The sequence below is a fragment of the Hippopotamus amphibius genome, chromosome 2, assembly GCF_030028045.1.
Source record: "Hippopotamus amphibius kiboko isolate mHipAmp2 chromosome 2, mHipAmp2.hap2, whole genome shotgun sequence".
NCBI lineage: Eukaryota > Metazoa > Chordata > Mammalia > Artiodactyla > Hippopotamidae > Hippopotamus > Hippopotamus amphibius.
Genome location: NC_080187.1, coordinates 71,707,241 through 71,725,092, shown reverse-complemented (window position 1 = coordinate 71,725,092; position 17,852 = coordinate 71,707,241). Strand labels below are relative to the sequence as shown.

Below are 17,852 nucleotides of genomic sequence, written 5' to 3'. Positions count from 1 at the left end.
TCTCCTTGGTAAGGCTTTGTGCTTCCCTTGGAGATTCAAGGGTCTCCGGCTCCTGCCTGGGCCGCTTCTGCAACCCCTACGCATTACCCTCTCAGTGACTCCCACCTTTCTTCCCTTCCCTGGGGTGAGCCGGGTTCTCTGGCTCCAGTAGCGATGTTCCAGACCTCAGCAGATGTTTAACCCTTAGGGAGATTAGTCACGTCACTGTTGACTCCTCCCATTGGCTCCAGGGGTGGAGTGCAGCGCCATGACGTCAGACGCCCAAAGGGGCGGAGCGGTGAGGGGAAGGAGGAGAGAAGTGGGGCTTCAACATGGCGGCTGTGGCACTGGCGGTGGCTACGGTGACGGCCTGGCCCGGGGCGGGCAGAGTTGGAGGTGGTGGTGTTCGCTCTCCCTAGGGGCCGTCAGGAGCTCAACGGGGACCGAGCCGGGGAGGCCGGTCGGTGGCAGCACTTTTCGGCTTCTGGGACGGCGGCAGCGCCGTTCAGGTGAGGGGGCCTCCTGGTGGGTGAGGGAGGAGAGGGGCGGAGTTGGGGGAGGGAGCCGGTACCGGGAGACGGGTGGGGGAGGGACAGGGAGGAAGCTGGAGGTTGAGTGGAATGAAAGGAGCTGCAGCTCAGGGGGTGTGAGGGCGAAGGGGCCAGAGAATGATGAATTGGGGAGGATTCTGGAAGAAGGGTCGGAGTGAGGGGACCAGAGTTGAAGGGGCGGAGGGCAGATAGGATGCGGGAAAATAAATGAGTTCGGATTAAGGGTACTAATACTCTACTGGAAAATAGGCGCAGTAGACATCTATCTGGCTGGAGCGAGAGCTCGGTGGGAATTAGAGGATGTAGGGGAGAGGGACCCAGGTTTTAGTAAAGGTGAGTGATGGAGAATTGAGGGTGAGTTGGGGACGTGAGATACAGATTTAGTTTTCCCTAAGACGATGAGATTAGGGGGAAAGAGAAGAGACCATATCCGGGGCGAGTGATCTTTGGGGATATTTGACATTGCCTGGTCTTCTCCAGGTATGTTAATCTTGTTTCTTTTGTTTGTTTCTTGGGTGGAGACTTATCTGTACAGTCCACCTGGGCTTCAGAAACAGCCCCTAATCTTTCTTGTGGAACATCAAGTTATAGTTCATTTATTTGATTTCTATCAGTGATCTCTGACCTTTGTGTTGTCGCCACATGTTCTTGTTTCCAGTCAGCTTCTTAAAAGTGTGGCTAGGCATAAAAATAAATTTTATATTAAACTGAAATAAAATTTAGAGAGTTTTTAGACACCATAGAGTGTTGCAAAATCGGATTTGGTAATGTAGTTATCTGTTAAATAGCTTCTATTCTAACTCCACTTACTAGGGCTTCTTTCTTTCCTCAGTTCTAATTATTAGAATTTGAGAATTTGGATAGACATGATGAATGTTTCTCTTAAGAATTTTGTTAGGTTTGATGACTTGAAAAACAGGGCACTTAGTCTTTAGTGATAGCCAGCTCTTTCTAGTTAATGTCCCAAACTAGTTAAACAGAAAGTTTCTGTATTATTTTGTAGCAAAGAATGTAAAATGTCCGAAGTCTAGAGAATTACATTATCTGCATTAACCTACTTTTTAAAGTGGGATTTTATAAATTAAATTTTTGTTTCTAATCCGTCCTATTCATTCTTTCTGTTAATCAGTGTTTATTGACTACCTACTGTGTGTTGCATTAATAAGTCATTATAATTATGGAAATGGGAGAGTTAATGTTTCTTTATTGAGAATCTGTCACTGCACAGCCTCATTGGAAGAAACAAGTGTTTTCTGGAAATGAAGACTGAAGAAGTCTTATAAAATTATGTAAATATAAGAACTTCCTTTTTCTTTTGTTTAGTATTTGACTCATTATTTCATCATGATGTACTTTATGTATATCTGAAAGACTGTATTTTTCTTTTTGATTTTGAAGAAGACAGTTATAGTATCCTGATATGATATTGTCAGGTCTGTGGACAGTTCTCATTAGTAGTTTTTAGTTCCCGTTTCTTAGGCTGGCAAATATCACTTTAACTTGAAAAGTCTTTCTTTGGTGTCTTGATTGTGGTAAGGTATTTAAAGTGAGGATTCCAGAAGTTTAGTTCAGTGACTAAAATTCTCTCTGAATTTTTCCAGCATTATAAATATATCTTCATTACCCCCGGAGTGTAGTTGTCAGTATTATATATTTTTCCTGTTATTTAATTATATTGTTGAGAGTTTTGAGTTTGGTTTTTTTCTTATATGTAGGTTATTTTAAGTGTAAACATTTTCCACACAGATTAATCAAAATCAAAATCAGTTCATCATTAATCAGGTAACTTTCTTCAGTCTTTCTGAAGGAATGCAAAAGGTAGCATGCAGTACCTTAAAATAAGTATTAAAGTATCCTGAAGTTGAGCTTCTTCTTAGAGTCAAGAAAACCTTGAATTGAAGCTTAGAAATCAACTGGATTTAGTTTCCCACATAGCATGAGAGTCCTTGCTTCTGTATCATGAAAATATGTGAAAATCTATCCTCTTTTCCAGAATCTAATTTCTATAGGAAAGAGCCTTTCAGTTAGAGAAAGATGTAAGTAGGGTGTTGCTCTTCTAACCTGTAATATTGGAAAATAATTTGAATGTAAGAATAATATTTTCCTATGAACTGAGAGTTATAATTTCAGATTTAAAGAATTTTAGGTGAGGACAGCTAGATTTACAAAGGGATAGGTGCTAACGCTGGGTCTATATTAATGAGCTAGGCATTGTTAAACACTTTACCTAATCTTTACTTAATTTTTACGATTTGTTTAGGTAGGCAGGTTGTGATAGGCATGCTTTTTAGGTGTTGAGGAAATGGAGGATCAGAAAAGTTGAGTAACTTAACCAAGGTTACTGTTCTAAATTTGTCGAATTTCAATGCCCTTACTGCATTTGTTACATCATTTTGCCCCTCTTAGATGGTCACAGGGCTATTCCAGTTCCTATCAAGTAAATTTAAAGTATAAGCATGAGTTTTAAAGTAATACCATTTTAAACTACGAGTTCTCATTGAAATAGTAGTGTAACTGGAATGATGAATAGTTCATTACAATTTTAGTCGCTTAAGATGTTATCAGTATTCTAGGAGGAAATAAATACCTGAATATTTTGTGCTTAACAAAATAAACTGGATAAACTGGATAAGGGACTAAAAATTTTTATACTTATATTGCTGAGTCAGGTTGGACCTGGTTCATCAAGGGCCAAAATTTGTATTTGTCAGTAATCCACATGTGTTCTCAGAATTTTGGATTGGTCATTGTCAGTTGCTTAATGCTTACCAAACACTTCCAATGTTTGAGTCACTGAATTGGCTCATGGTAATTGTGAGTCTTGTGGTTTACTGAGTCAAGAGCCAGCAGTGTGTGTTTCTTGGTTGCTTCACTTCCTCTCCAACACTTGATATTGTAAGAGTTTGAAAAGTTTTTCTAATCTGTTGGGTTTGAAGTAGTATCTACTGTGTTTTTATTAGCATATCCTTAAGTTGAGCATTCTTTTTTTGTATGTTCATTGGCCACGCACAGTGCTTCTGTGATGTGTATATTCAAGTTCTCTTCCTATTTTTGAGATTTCTCTTTTTCTGATTGATTTTTAAGAGTACTTTATGTATTTTGTATACCAATTATTTGTTAATTTATGGTTTGCAAATATTCTCTCCCAATTTGTGACTTGTCTCATCATCTCTTCATAGTCTTTTGATGAGAAAAGTTCATAATTTTAATAAACTGAACTGTTCAGCAGTCTTTTATGCTTTTTGTGTCATATTTAAGAAATCCTTCTAGGCATGCTATTTTAATAAATACAAAAGTATACATGCCTGTCATGTGGCATCTAATCGACATTTAGTGCCAATATTTGCTTGATTAGAAAGGTCAACTTCTCAAGAGTTGTGTTTGTATTTGGAGTTACAGGGCCAGAGGGTTTTAAAAGCAGCTTGAATTGTGTCTTATTGTATACAGGTTACATATATTTCCCCAAACCTGGAAACTAACAGATTCGTGAATGATGTATGCATTTTACTAAATGTTAATAGTGTGGTTTGACAGTGAGAGAGTTTTCTTGTGTGGACAATTCATAACGAGTCACTCATTCTGAGCAGTTAGAATTTCTACTAAAATATGATCAGAAAGATTTTTTGATGTCTGGTCTTTTCTAGTGTTGGGCGTTATCAAGAATAATTGTGGATTGTGAAAGAGCTGATGTGGAAACATTTTGGAAGAGTTTTGTTTTTATTTTCAAGTAATTATATAATTAGGATGAAATTCGGTGGAATGTAATTACATTAAGTGAAAAGGAGAAATATGTAAATTTTCATAGTTAAACAGCAACTTGTTGGTGTGGAGTTTTTATTTCTTGGTTTTTTTTTGGGGGGGTGAGTATTGTATGTTTATGGTATATAAATTACATTAGATACATTTAAAAGAATGAAGTAACTCTTCTTAGTATTGGAGAAACTACATCTATTTAAAGATGTGATTGGAAATTTCCTAGTTGTCCAGTGGTTAGGATGCTTTCACTGCCGAGGGTGTGGGTTCAGTCCCTGGTCAGGGAACTAAGATCCTGCAAGCTGCAAGGCGCGGCCAAAAAAAAAAAAAAAGGTATGGTGAACATTGCAAATCGACTAGAACATATGTGAGGGAGAATATAGTTTTCCTGTTTTGTTTTTTAAACTCTCTGCTCAGTTAGGACCGTGTGGCTCCTATCCACCATTAAACTCTTATCTCTTAGGTTATTTTTATAAAAATCTTGAGGGATTTGATTTTCTCTCTTGTGTATTAAAGCCTTTACATTTTTTGTTTTGCTTTTTTGCCATGAGAAGACTATGGACTACTTTGACTTTAGGAACTGTTCTTCTAATGAGTTGGATGTTCTGATCCTGGCAAAGATCACATTGAAATATAAAACATCCACTAGACTTTAATTATACTGCAAGTACTATACAGTGATATACAGTACATCCTTGATATTTGTGAAAGGTATGTCCCTGGATTTTTGAGAATCCTTGCATAAATACCGTACTTTAGAATGTCCCTCATAACATATAGAAAAGTTTAACGGAAAATTTTTAGTTACCATCAGATTTGATGGGTAAATAGAAGAGAACAACAAAGTTAGAGATTTTGATGGTAAACTCAGTCTTCAGCTACCTTTAACTCCCAATCTTTTGTTTGTTGCTACTGGCTGGCCTATCCCCAGCCTCTTTTAATAACCCTTTGGAGACTCAAGGTCAGACTGGCTTTGCTTGTCTTGTGCTGCATCTCATCATTGCCGTCTTAATTCCAGTCAGGGTTCGTATCCTCCTCATTTCTTCCTTATTAGTAAGAATGGAATCTTCCTAATCCTAACATCTTCCTGTAGTTTGGGAGTGTTAACATTTCCTTCTGGAGTTCAGTGGCGAAGGATATGTGCAGTAACTTCCCTATTTCCTCCTTCAGGCAGATTATACTTTATTACTGCACCATGTATGATAAATGATTCCTTTCCGTGGGTGAAATTCAAAGTCAAATGGCAGCTAGATTATAAATTATTATATGGAGTAGAACTTAGAGATAGCTTGTGAATTCTCAAAAAATTTTCTTCCCTCAAAGGTTACTCTATTTCCGAGTGATACTAACAGTAGGCAACCAACCAAGCAACCTACTACAAATTTTGTTCTGAAATACTTTAAAATCACTGAAGGTCTTGAATTGTTTATATCCTATCCCATCCATTTTCTTAAACAGGAAATTCCAGCTAGTTCTTGTAACTTAATAAGGAATGTAACTTTATCCTTGTAGTAGATAGTTTTTATAATATTTCACTTACCTGGCATATTCAGAGACCTTGGCGTTTTATATAAGCAGAATTTTAAGATAATGGAACATTTCCTCTTTGAGAGCCCATATTAAACAAAATTATTGGTAGATTATTAAGTGAGAATCTTTCATAAATGTACCTTTTATAATGCAGTCAGTAGTAATGTATGGCTTACTCCATAATAATGTAGGTCTTATTTCAGATGCTTCTAGGAAGCTATACTTTTTGAGTTGTTGGGTCTTTGTTTAAAAAAATTGTTTTTGGTCTGTATGTACTACTGGCAGTAAAATTTAGTGGAAGGGTATACATATTAGGGTAACTGAAGCTTACTTTAGTATTGTAAGAAATTATATTTAGGCCCAGTTCTAGTTTGAGATGTTCTCCATCTGTCCAATACGATAGTCACATAGTGCAAATGTGAAACATTTTTATTATTGTGGAAAGTTCTTTTGGACAGCACTATTCTCGACTAATGCTTGTCAGATTTTATTATTTTTACCTGAAATAATAAAATGTATTATTATTATTACCTGAAGATCGTGGTAAAATGTGGATACTGATTTAGTAGTTTCAAGTAGGCTTGCGATTGTGCGTTTTTAATAAGCTCCCAGGTTATGTTGATGGCCCAAGGATCATACTTTTTGTTTGTTTTATTTACTTATTTATTTATTTATTTATTGGCTGCGTTGGGTCTTCGTTACTGCGTGTGGGCTTTCTTTAGTTGCGGCTAGCGGGGTCTACTTTTTTGTTGTGGTGCTCAGGCTTCTCATTGCGGTGGTTTCTCTTGTTGCAGAGCACGGGCTCTAGGCGCATGGGCTTAGTAGTTGTGGCTCACAGACTCTAGAGCACAGGCTCAGTAATTGTGGTGCATGGGCTTAGTTGCTCTGTGGCATATGGGATCTTCCAGACCAGGGCTCTAACCCGTGTCCCCTGTATTGGCAGGTGGATTCTTAACCCCGTGTCACCAGGGAAGTCCCAAGGGCCATACTTTGAATAGTAAAGTTTTGAATTTACTGTAACATGAGGTTGATTTGGGACTTTAAAGAGTTATTTTCTTAGCATAAATTTTTTTTTAAAGAACTTTTATTGAGATGTAATTGACATACAGTAAACTGCATATATTTTAAGTATAAAATTTGATGTGTTTTTTCTTGTTAGTAATATATATATGGCAATCCCAGTCTCCCAATTCATCCCACCCCAACCAAGCTTTTTAATTAGTGTCTTTTGCCAGGAGAGATTATACTGTAATGGACAGAACTCTGGACAGTGAGTTGAAAGATCTAAAGTTCTAGTTGTAGCTTCTCATTTAAAAACTAACCATCTCTTTCAGACTTGAACTTTTTAGTTTGTAAAATGAGAATGGGAATACCTGCTTATATCTCATAGCTTGTGAGGTTCAGATAAGATGATATATGTGATGGTATTTTCAGAACTACATAAGACTTCAACATACAGTTTTGAAAATTACGAAGTTTTTAACATACACTTCTTCAGAAGCATAATACTTTTCCAGCTGTCAGCTAGTATTCTTATTTTCTAAAGCTAATGTACTGCATTTTATCTGGTAATTCTCAGCAACTTTTATTTATAGTTTTATGCTTAATGTTTGTCTTTTTCCATTAGAATTAATTTTAATGAGGGATTTTGTCCTGTTATAGCTGCCACTTAGAAGAAGTACCAAGCAATAATAGTAGGTACACCTTAAACAGATGTTGAGTGAATAAGGCATGAAATCTGAGAAATTGCCTTTTGCTGTGACCAGGCAGGGATAGTTTTTCAAATGAACAAAAATTTATTGGGAACCAGCTTTAAGGGGGGGCTGGGAGGTGGACAAAAAAGTAATTATTTAGCTAGTTTTTCCATTGATGGGGGAAATGAGAGCCAGATAACACATCTCTTCACTATAGAATTCTATTTGCATATACCTGTGTTTTCTTACTATGCTCTTTTGACAATGATTTTAGTAATTGTGTACAGTCTCTTTTGGGTATCCTTTTTTTTGTTTTATAAATTTATTTATTTCTTTATTGGCTGTGTTGGTTCTTTGTTGCTGCGTGTGGGTTTTCTCTAGTTGTGGAGAGCGGGGGCTACTCTTCATTGTGGTGCTCAGGCTCTAGAGCTCAGGCTCAGTAGTTGTGGTGCATGGGCTTAGTTGCTCCATGGCATGTGGGATCTTCCTGGCCCAGGGGTCAAACCCGTGTCCCCTGCATTGGCAGGCGGATTCTTAACCACTGTGCCACCAGGGATGTCCCTTGGGTATTCTTTGACAAAGTTTTACATTTGCTATCTGATTTATTTTCAGAAATATTTTGAAGTAAATGTATAGTCATTTTATACTAGAATATTTAGTTATATAACTTTTTAAAAAATGAGGACGTTTATCTTCATAAACATGTTACTGTTACCATATACAACTACAGTAATTTCTGTTTTTTTGGCCGCACCTTGTGGCTTTTAGGATCTTAGTTCCCCAACCAGGGATTGAACTCAGGCCACGGGAGTGAAAGCGCCGAGTCCTAACCACTGGACTGCCAGGGAACTCCCTGCAGTAATTTCTTAGTATCATATTATATCAGTACTTACTAACGTTTCCTCACTTGTCTCCTTAGTGTCTTTTATGGGTTCACAAGGCATTTCTGACACTACCTAGAATTAGGCCAAACTACACAGGTTAAAGGCATAGTCATTCAGAAGACTGGCTTCAGACATCATCACAAGCTCAAGGATTCCCAGGCCACTTTGAAACAACTGGGGGTTCCCACTCAGCTCTCAGTTTCAGTATTTGCTAGAATGACTCACAGAACTCAGGAAAGTGTTATACTTATGATTACAGTTTTATTATAGCAAAAAGTATACAAATCAGAACCAGCCAGAAGAAGAAGTGCCATAGGGTGAAATCCGGGAGGGTCCCAAACCTGAAGTTTCTGTGTCCTCTCCCCATGGAGTCAGGATGTATCACCCTCCTGGCACATCATTTTGTCACCATATCCACAGAATAGTATAACCAGGGAAGCTCACCAGAGTTCTCAGTGTCCAGATTTGATTTTAAATATTTATGTTTCTATTTATGTATTTATTTGTGTAGTTATTTTTGGTTGCATTGGGTCTTAGTTGCAGCATGTGGGATCTTCGTTGCAGCGTGTGGGCTCCTCTTTAGTTGAGGCAGAGTCTAAACCGCTGTGCCACCAGGGAAGTCCCCAAATTCTTTTTTTTTTCTTTTTTTTTTTTTGTGGCACACAGGCTTAGTTGCTCCATGGCATGTGGGATCTTCCTGGAGCAGGGATCGAACCTATGTCCCCTGCATTGGCAGGCGGATTCTTAACCACTGCGCCACCTAGGAAGCCCCCCCAGTCAAATTCTTTATTGTACAAAATGATTTGTTCAGTCCTAGGTCTGATTAAGACCACTTAAAAAAAACTTAGGCTTCTTTTTTATTTTTTCAATATTTTATTATGGGAATTTAAAAACATACCAGTGGGGCTTCCCTGTGGCACAGTTGTTAAGAATGCACCTGCCAATGCAGCGGACATGGGTTCAATCCCTGGGCCGGGAAGATCCCACATGCCTCGGAGCAGCTAAACCCATGCACCACAACTACTGAGCCTGCTCTCTAGAGCCCATGAGCCATAACTACTGATCCTGAGTGCCACAATTACTGAAGCCCGCGTGCCTAGAGCCTGTGCTCTGCAACAAGAGACACCACTGCAAAGGAGAAGCCCCCTGCTCGCTGCAACTAGAGAAAGCCTGTGAAGCAATGAAGAGTCAATGTAGCCGATTAAAAAAAAAATCCAGAAAGCTTTAAAAAAATAAATTAAAAATAAAAGCATACCAGAGAGTAGGAAGAAAAGTGTAATGAACTCCCATGTGCCCATTACCCAGTTTGCACAAAGATCAACATTTGACTGATCTTTTTCAACTCTTTTTCTCCTACCTTTTTTGGGGAGTAGGGAAGTGCCTGAAATATTTTAAAGCAAATCTCAGACATTCCTGTAAATACATTATTATGCATCTCTAAGTGATAAAACAGTTATCTTTTCTTTAAAAACATAGCTATCATACTATTATCGCCTCTAACAATTATTAGTAATTTGTAATATAACTTAATACCATCCCATATGAAAATTTCTCTTATTGTCTTAAGAGTGTCACTTTACATGTAGTTTATTCCACTCACAATTCAGGTCAGGTCCATACTTACCACTTATTTGGATTTCATGTCTGTTAAGTCTCTTTTGTTATATGATAATTATCCCCTTTTCATATTATTGATTTATTAGAGAAACCAGGCCATTTGTTCTGTAGATGTCCCACATTCAGGATATGTCTGTGCGTTCTTGTGTTGTCTTTTTCCTTGCTTCTCTAATTCTTGTAAAGTAATGGTTAGAAGCTTGATTTACTTCATGTTTTCGTTGTTTGGTTGAGGGGAGCAGCATCATATAGGTGGAGCTATGTACTTCGTTTTGCATCACATCAGGACGTACGTAATGAATGGTTGTCCTACTTTTAGTGATTCTAGTTGTCTTCAGATGGTGTCAGCCTCATCCTTCTATTATAAAGCTCCCTGTTAATTTTCACCTAATAGTTTAGTATCCATTGATGATACTTACCTGAATCAATTATTTAATTAGAAGTTATGAACTTGTATCATCACTGTTTCTGTCATATTTATGTTTATGAGGTGCCATTTTCCTATAAAGAAGTGCTTTCCCTCATCAGCAGGCTTACCCTGAAGTGTAGTTCCTACTGGAAAGAATTCTTTACTTTTAATTAGCAGTTTCAAAGTAAAGAGTTGGTCCAATAAAGAGCTTAAAAAAAAAAAAAACAGGAAAAAAGATCAGTGTACAGCAATATGTAAAATTTCATTAAAATCTACCCCCAGATTTGTTTTCTGTATCCTCTTTAAAACCTATGTAATATGGACTTCCTAGGTGGCGTAATGTGGACTTCCTAGGTGGCGTAATGTGGACTTCCTAGGTGGCGTAATATGGACTTCCTAGGTGGTGCAGTGGTTAAGAATCTGCCTGCCAATGCAGGGGGCATGGATTCGAGCCCTGCTCTGGGAAGATTCCACATTCCACGGAGCAGCTAAGCCAGTGGGCCACAACTATTGAGCCTGTGAGCCACAACTATTGAGCCCATGTACCTAGAGCCTGTGCTCTGCAACAAGAGAAGCCACTACAATGAGGAACCCACACACCACAATGAAGAGTAGCCCCTGCTCACATCAACTAGAGAAAGCCCATGTGCAGCAACAAAGACCCAACACAGCCAATAAATAAAATAAATAAATAAATAAACCTATGTGATATTATGAATAATAGCTAATTAAAAAAGGAAAGAGTTGGTATAAATAGTCATCTCAAGGGTAGCAGGTTATTTGTGTGTGTGTGTGTGTGTTTTCTGACAGTCTTCTATGGATCTTTGAGTATCATCATAGACTTGTGGATTTATAACGTGTTTGAAACAAGTATAGTTATTCTTTTTCATGCACAGGTTATTAAATATTTGATCACTGGGAGCCATTTCAAGTTGGTAGCTTTTTGATATAATCTATACATCTTTAAAAATTTCCCTGTTTTCATGCACAACAGATGGCCCAGGTTCACCTTATGAGTTCTTCTTTCACATCTGAAAGCAACCATTTCTCAGTGCGGACATACGGATGGCCAGTAGACACATGAAAAGATGTTCAGCATTACTAGTCATCAGGGAAATGCAAATCAAAACCACAATGAAATATTACCTTATACCTGTTGGAATGGCTGTTATCAAAAAGACAACAAATAATAGGTGTTGGCGAGGATGTAGAAAAAAGGGAGCCCTCATGCACTGTTGGTGGAATGTAAATTGGTGTTGCAACTGTGGAAAACAGTATAGAGATTCCTCAAAAAATTAAAAAGCAAACTACCATATGATCTAGCAATTCCACTCCTGTATATTTACCCAAAGAAAACAAAAACCACTAATTAGAAAAGATACATGCACCCCTATGTTCATTGCAGCATTATTTACAAATAGCTGAGATATGAAAGCAACCCAGGCGTGCATCAGTAGATGAATGGATAAAAAAGATGTGGTACATATATACAGTGCAATACTGCTTGGCCATAAAAATGAATGAAATCTTGCCATTTGTGATCACGTGCATGGACCTAAAGGGTATTATGCTAAGTGAAATAAGCCAGGAAAAGAGAAATACTGCATGGTTTCGCTTATATGGGAATCTAAAAAAACAGATGAATAAACATAACAGAAACAGTATAGATTCAGAGAACAAACAGGTGGTTGCCGGAGGGGAGAGAAATGGAAGAAAGAAGTAGGTGAGGGAGATTAAACGGTACAGACTTCCAGTTGCAAAATAAATGAATTATGGGGATGAAATGTACAGTGTGGGGAATATAGGCAATATCTATATGGTGACATATTGTAACTAGACTTATTACGGTGATCATTTTGAAATGTATGGAAGTACCAAGTCACTGTGTTCTGTAACAGTAACTAACATAGTGTTGTAGGTCAAATATACTTCAAAAAAAAACCAAACTCATAGAAAAAGAGATCAGATTTGTGGCTATCAGAGGTGAGGGTTGGGAGAGTGGGAATTGGATGAAGGCAGTCAAAAGGTACAACCTTCCAGTTATAAGATAAAGAAGTACTAGGATGTAATGTACACCATGATAAATATAGTGCACACTGCTGCATGTTATGTATGAAAGTGTTTAGAGAGTAAATCCTAAAAGTTCTTATCACACAAATTTTTTCTATTTCTTTAATTTTGTATTTATATGAGGTGATGGATGTTCAGTAAACTTATTGTGATAGTCAGTTCATGGCATATGTCAAGTCATTATGCTGTACACAAACTTATACAGTGCTGTATGTCAAGTATATCTGAATAAAACTGGCAGAAAAAAGAAGAAGTGCAGAAATGATGTTGAGAGCTCAAAACCCGGGTGCTAGGGATGCTCATTGATACTGTCCTTGTACAAATATTTTTCAAAAATTACAAGTTTGTATTGATTTTTATAATTTAGATTTTAGAATTATAGGGTTTTTACTTCTCTAATATTTTGCCTTTTTTTCCCTTTTACATGAAAAAATCGTGGTTCCTTACAATAAATATAATTACTTATGTGCTGTATTGCACATATACATAAATGGTTTCAAAATAGTAATGCTGATATTATTGCTAACAGGAAAAAGTAAAGTCAAAAATCTTTGCCGTTCTTAGAACATATTCCACTAATATGCATAGTTAGAATACTGAGTTCTGAAGTCACTTAAAATAATTTTTTGTTTGTGGTCACTTTACTAACTTCATGTACAACTAGGTTTATTTCAGTTTGTATTCATTTAAAGGATTTTAAAAAATTATATTGCTTGGAATATGAAATACATAGTTACTTTCAAAACTCAGAGTATAGAGTTATGTAGAAAGAAAAAGTATAAAAGTAAAAAAATTCCACCATTGGAAATATCCACGATTAAAATATTTGTCTAGCAACTAACATTTATTAAAAACATAACATGGATTAAGATTGTTCTAAGTACTTTATGGGCATTTTCTTATTTAATCTTTACAATGACCCTATGAAGTAGTTGGTATTATTATCCCCATTTTACAGGTTAGGTACCTAAAGGTCAGAAGATCCCTTAACTTGTCCAAGGGATACATAGCTAATAGGTGGCAGAGCTGGAATTTGAACCCTGATCTTTCTTACTTGAAAACTTACCTTTTTAATCACTATATACCTTAGAGGACTGGGGCAGGGAGGGTGGGGGGGACTCGAGGGGGGGGAGTCAAGGAAGGGAGGGAAAATGGGGATATGTATATAAAAACAGATGATTGAACCTGGTGTACCCCCCCAAAAAAATCTTAAAAAAATGTACTTTTGATTATTAATAGAAAAAAATCACTATTACACTCAAAAAAAAAAAAAAACAATTGATTGAACTTGGTGTACCCCCCAAAACATAATAAATAAATAAATAAAATTTAATCACTATATAGTATGTTTTCAGTCTTTTTTTTTTTTCCTGTGCTTATAAACATTTTAAATTGTATTTCTTGAATTTGGGATAATTATTCTCTTAGCAGTGTCTTTTGAGGAGAAGTTTTCAATTTTAATGAAGTCTGTTTTTTCACTTATGGTTTGTGCTTTGGTGTTATATCTAAGAAATTGTTACCTAACCCCAGGTCAGAAAGATTTTCTCCTATGTTCTCTTCTAGAAGTTGTATAGTTTTAAATTTTACAAAGTCTGTGGTCTATTTTAGTTAATTTTTTTGTATGTGATGCAAGGTATGGATGGAAGGGTTTTTTTTTTTTTTTGTTTAGTTTTGTTTTTGTGAATATAGGTATCCATTTGTTCCAGCACCTTTTGTTGAAAAGATTTACCTTTTCTCTATTGAATTGCTTTTGTACCTTAAAAATATTTTGTCTGTATCTTTGAGGATCTATTTATGGATTCTGTTCTATTCTTTTGATCTATTTGTCTATATGCCAGTATCACACTATCTTGATAACTGTAGCTGTATAATAAATTTTGAAATCAGGAAGTTTTTCAGTGTTGTTTTGACTATCTAGGTCTTTTACATTTTTGTGTGAATTTTAGAATTAGCTTGTCAGAATGTCTACAAAAAGCCTGCTACTATTTTGTTTGCAATTGTATTGAATCTACAGAGCAATTTGGCGAGACTCAACGTCTTAACAATATTGAGAGTCAGAACCTATGCACGTGGTATATCTCTCCACTTATTTGGGTCTTTGCTATAGACTGAATATTTATGTATCCTCAAATTCATGTTGAAACCTAATCCTCAGTGTGATGGTATTTGGAGGTTGGGCCTTTGGAAGTTAATTAGGTCATAAGGGAGAAGGAATTAGTACCTTTGTAAAAGAGGTCCCTTGCTCCCTTCCACGGCCATATGAGGTTATAGCAAAAAGCTGTAAATGAACCAGGAAGCACGCAGTCACCAGACACCAAATTTGCTGGTGCCTAGATCTTGAACTTCCCAGCTTATAGAACTGTGAAAAAATATGTTCCTGTTTTTATAAGCCACCCAGTCCAAGGTATTTTGTTATAACAGCTTGAACAGACTAAGAGAGTCTTCTTAAATTTCTCTCAGCAATGCTTTGTAGTTTTCAGTGTACAAGTCTTGCACATTTTTTTTGTCAGATATATCCCAGAGTGTTTCATAATTTTGGGTGCTATTGTACATGGTGATTTTTAACATTTCAGTTTCTGATTGTTCATTGCTAGGATATAAAAATGCTGTTATTATGTATTGATCTTATGTTCTCAAATCTTGCTAAACTTGCATATAGTTTATTAGTTCTCGTATTTTGTATTGTAGATTCCACTAGGTTTTCTACAGACCATATAAGGTCTGCAAATAAGGTTTTATATATTTTTTTCCAATCTGGTTGCCTTGTCCCCCCCCCCCCCACCTTTTTTGCATTGGCTAGAATCTCCAGTACAGTGTTGAAGAAAAGTGATGAAAATGGACATCCTTGCTTTATTCCTGAACTTAAGAGGAAACTCTTTTACTGTTAAGTATGATGTAGACTGTAGGTTTTCTTTAAATAGATGCCCTTTATCAAGTTGAGGGAATCCCCTTTTATTCTTAGTTTACTCAGTTTTTCAGGAATGGGTGTTGGATTATGTTAAATGCGCTTTTTGTGTCTCTTGAGATAATTGTGTGGTTTTTCTTTTTTAGTTTGTTAATATGGTGAATTGCACTGATTAATTTTTTTAAAAAATATTCAACTAATCTTGCATTACTGGGGAAAACCCCACGTTGTCACTATATAGTATACTTTTATATACTGTTGGATTTGAGTTGCTCAACTTTTAAGAATTTTTGCATTGATGTTTATGAGGGATATTGTTCTGTAGTCTTCTCTTGTAATGTCTTGGCTGTTTTGGTATCAAGGTAGTTTTTGTCTTATAAACTGAGTTGGAAATTATTCCTTCCTCTGTAATATTTTGGAAGGTTTGTGTTGAGCTGGTATTATTTCTTCCTTAAATATTTAGTTGATTTCGCCAGTAAAGCCAGCTGGGCTCTGAGTTTTCTTTATGAAAAGATTTTTAGCTTCAAATTCAGTTTCTTTAAAAGGTATAGGTGGATAGACCTAGAGAGTGTCATACAGAGTGAAGTAAGTCAGAAAGAGAAAGACAGATATTGCATGCTAACTCATATATACGGAATCTAAAAATAGTACTGATGAACTCAGTGACAAGACAAGAATAAGGATGCAGATGCAGAGAATGGACTGGAGAACTCGAGGTTTGGGGGGGCGGGGGGTGAAGGGGAAGCTGAGACGAAGTGAGAGAGTAGCATAGACATATATATACTACCAACTGTAAAATAGATAGCCAGTGGGAAGTTGCTGTATAACAAAGGGAGTTCAACTCAATGATGGATAATGCCTTAGAGGACTGGGATGGGGAGGGTGGGGGGGAGTTGAGGGAGGGAGGGGATACGGGGATATGTATATAAATACAGATGATTGACCTTGGTGTACCTCAAAAACTGGTACAAGAGTGTAAAGCAATTATATTCCAATAAAAAAAAAGGTATAGGGCTGTTGAGGCTGTTTATTTCATCTTGAGTGAGCTTTTGGTAGTTTGTGTTTTTCATGAAATTGGTTCATTTCACCTAAAATACCAAACTTTTGGCATAAAATTCTTTCTATATAATATTCTCTTTCTATAAGATCTGTGGTGATGTTCACTCTTCCATTCCTGATATCAAGTTTTTTTTTTCCTTCTAATGAGCCTACCCTCAATTTTATTGACCTTTGCAAAGAATCAGCTTTTAGTTTTATTAATTTTCCCTTGTTTTTCTTAGTTATTATTTAGAAAAGAATTGATACTTTTTTATGGAAAGTCAGTCTGTTTTGATTTTTAATGTGAGTTTGGCCAGTGGTGGTTTTAGTGTGCTACAGGCAGATTTCCAGACCGCCTTTCTTGCTTATAGTTGCCAGTGTTTCCCATTTTTCTGAAAATAATGTACAGTACTTGCATTATAGGTAAGTTAACTGGCTGTACATAGTTGGATAATTTGTGCACTGTGTTGATAGAGGTCATAAAATTGTATTGGGGGATGAGGAATTTTACGACTTATGTTTACTTTTGCATTAGACAGTTCTATATTACTTAAATTCTGCAAGTTATGCAAATCCTTTGTATTTGTAATTTCCTAAATATAGTTTTAACAGAAGTTTCTGCTTCTGTAGTACAGCAAACCAATATGTCATATTTGCGACTTCGTAGTTGGAAATTTCAGTTAGACGCTGGGATGTTATTTTTAAGTAACTTGGGTCCAGTAATCTGGTAGGATTTGTGTTTCTATTCAACATGGATATGAAAAGGTAATATTAATATTTTGCTAATGGACATAGTTCACTGTGTTGACATTTTTATAGTCTGCTGTGACTTTATTTTTTAGCCTAAAATAAAATATACTGATATTCTCCTTTTTTAAAACTTTTTATTTTATGTTGGAATAGAGCCGATTAACAATACTGTGATAGTTTCAGGTAATATTCTCATTCTTTTTTTTTTTTTTTTTTATTTACTCATTTATTTATTGGCTGTGGTGGGTCTTCGTTGCTGCCTGCGGGCTTTCTCTAGTTGCAGAGAGCAGGGGCTACTCTTCATTTGCAGTGCATGGGCTTCTCAGTGCAGTGGCTTCTCTTGTTGCAGAGCACAGGCTCTAGGTGTGCAGGCTTCAATAGTTGTGGCACGTGGGTTCAATAGTTGTGGCTCACAGACTCTATAGAGTGCAGGCTCAGTAGTTGTGGCACATGGACTTAGTTGCTCCACGGCATGTGGAATCTTCCTGGACCAGGGCTCAAACCCGTGTGCCCTGCATTGGCAGGCGGATTCTTAACCACTGCGCCACCAGAGAAGTCCGATATTCTCATTCTTTTTAAGACTTTTCTGAACTTTGTGTGATGGTAATAGGAGAGACTTAATGGAGCATTTTCATATTCTTTGGAGGGTGGTAGAGCTTTGGTTATTTTCCAGGG

The 17,852-nt window shown here is 36.8% G+C and overlaps 1 protein-coding gene across 4 annotated transcripts in view; it reads left to right on the top strand.

The window, feature by feature from the left end:
* Positions 1-350: 350 nt before the first annotated feature.
* Positions 351-17,852, top strand: part of UBAP1 (ubiquitin associated protein 1) — a 64,660-nt gene continuing 47,158 nt past the window's right edge. For 2 of the 4 annotated variants that reach the window (XM_057721454.1, XM_057721451.1), the window contains exon 1: positions 576-1,010. The gene's annotated coding sequence lies outside the window, so the exon portion shown is untranslated. Of the gene's footprint in view, positions 489-575; positions 1,011-17,852 lie in introns of those variants that run through there. The other 2 variants (XM_057721452.1, XM_057721453.1) reach the window with 2 other exon arrangements.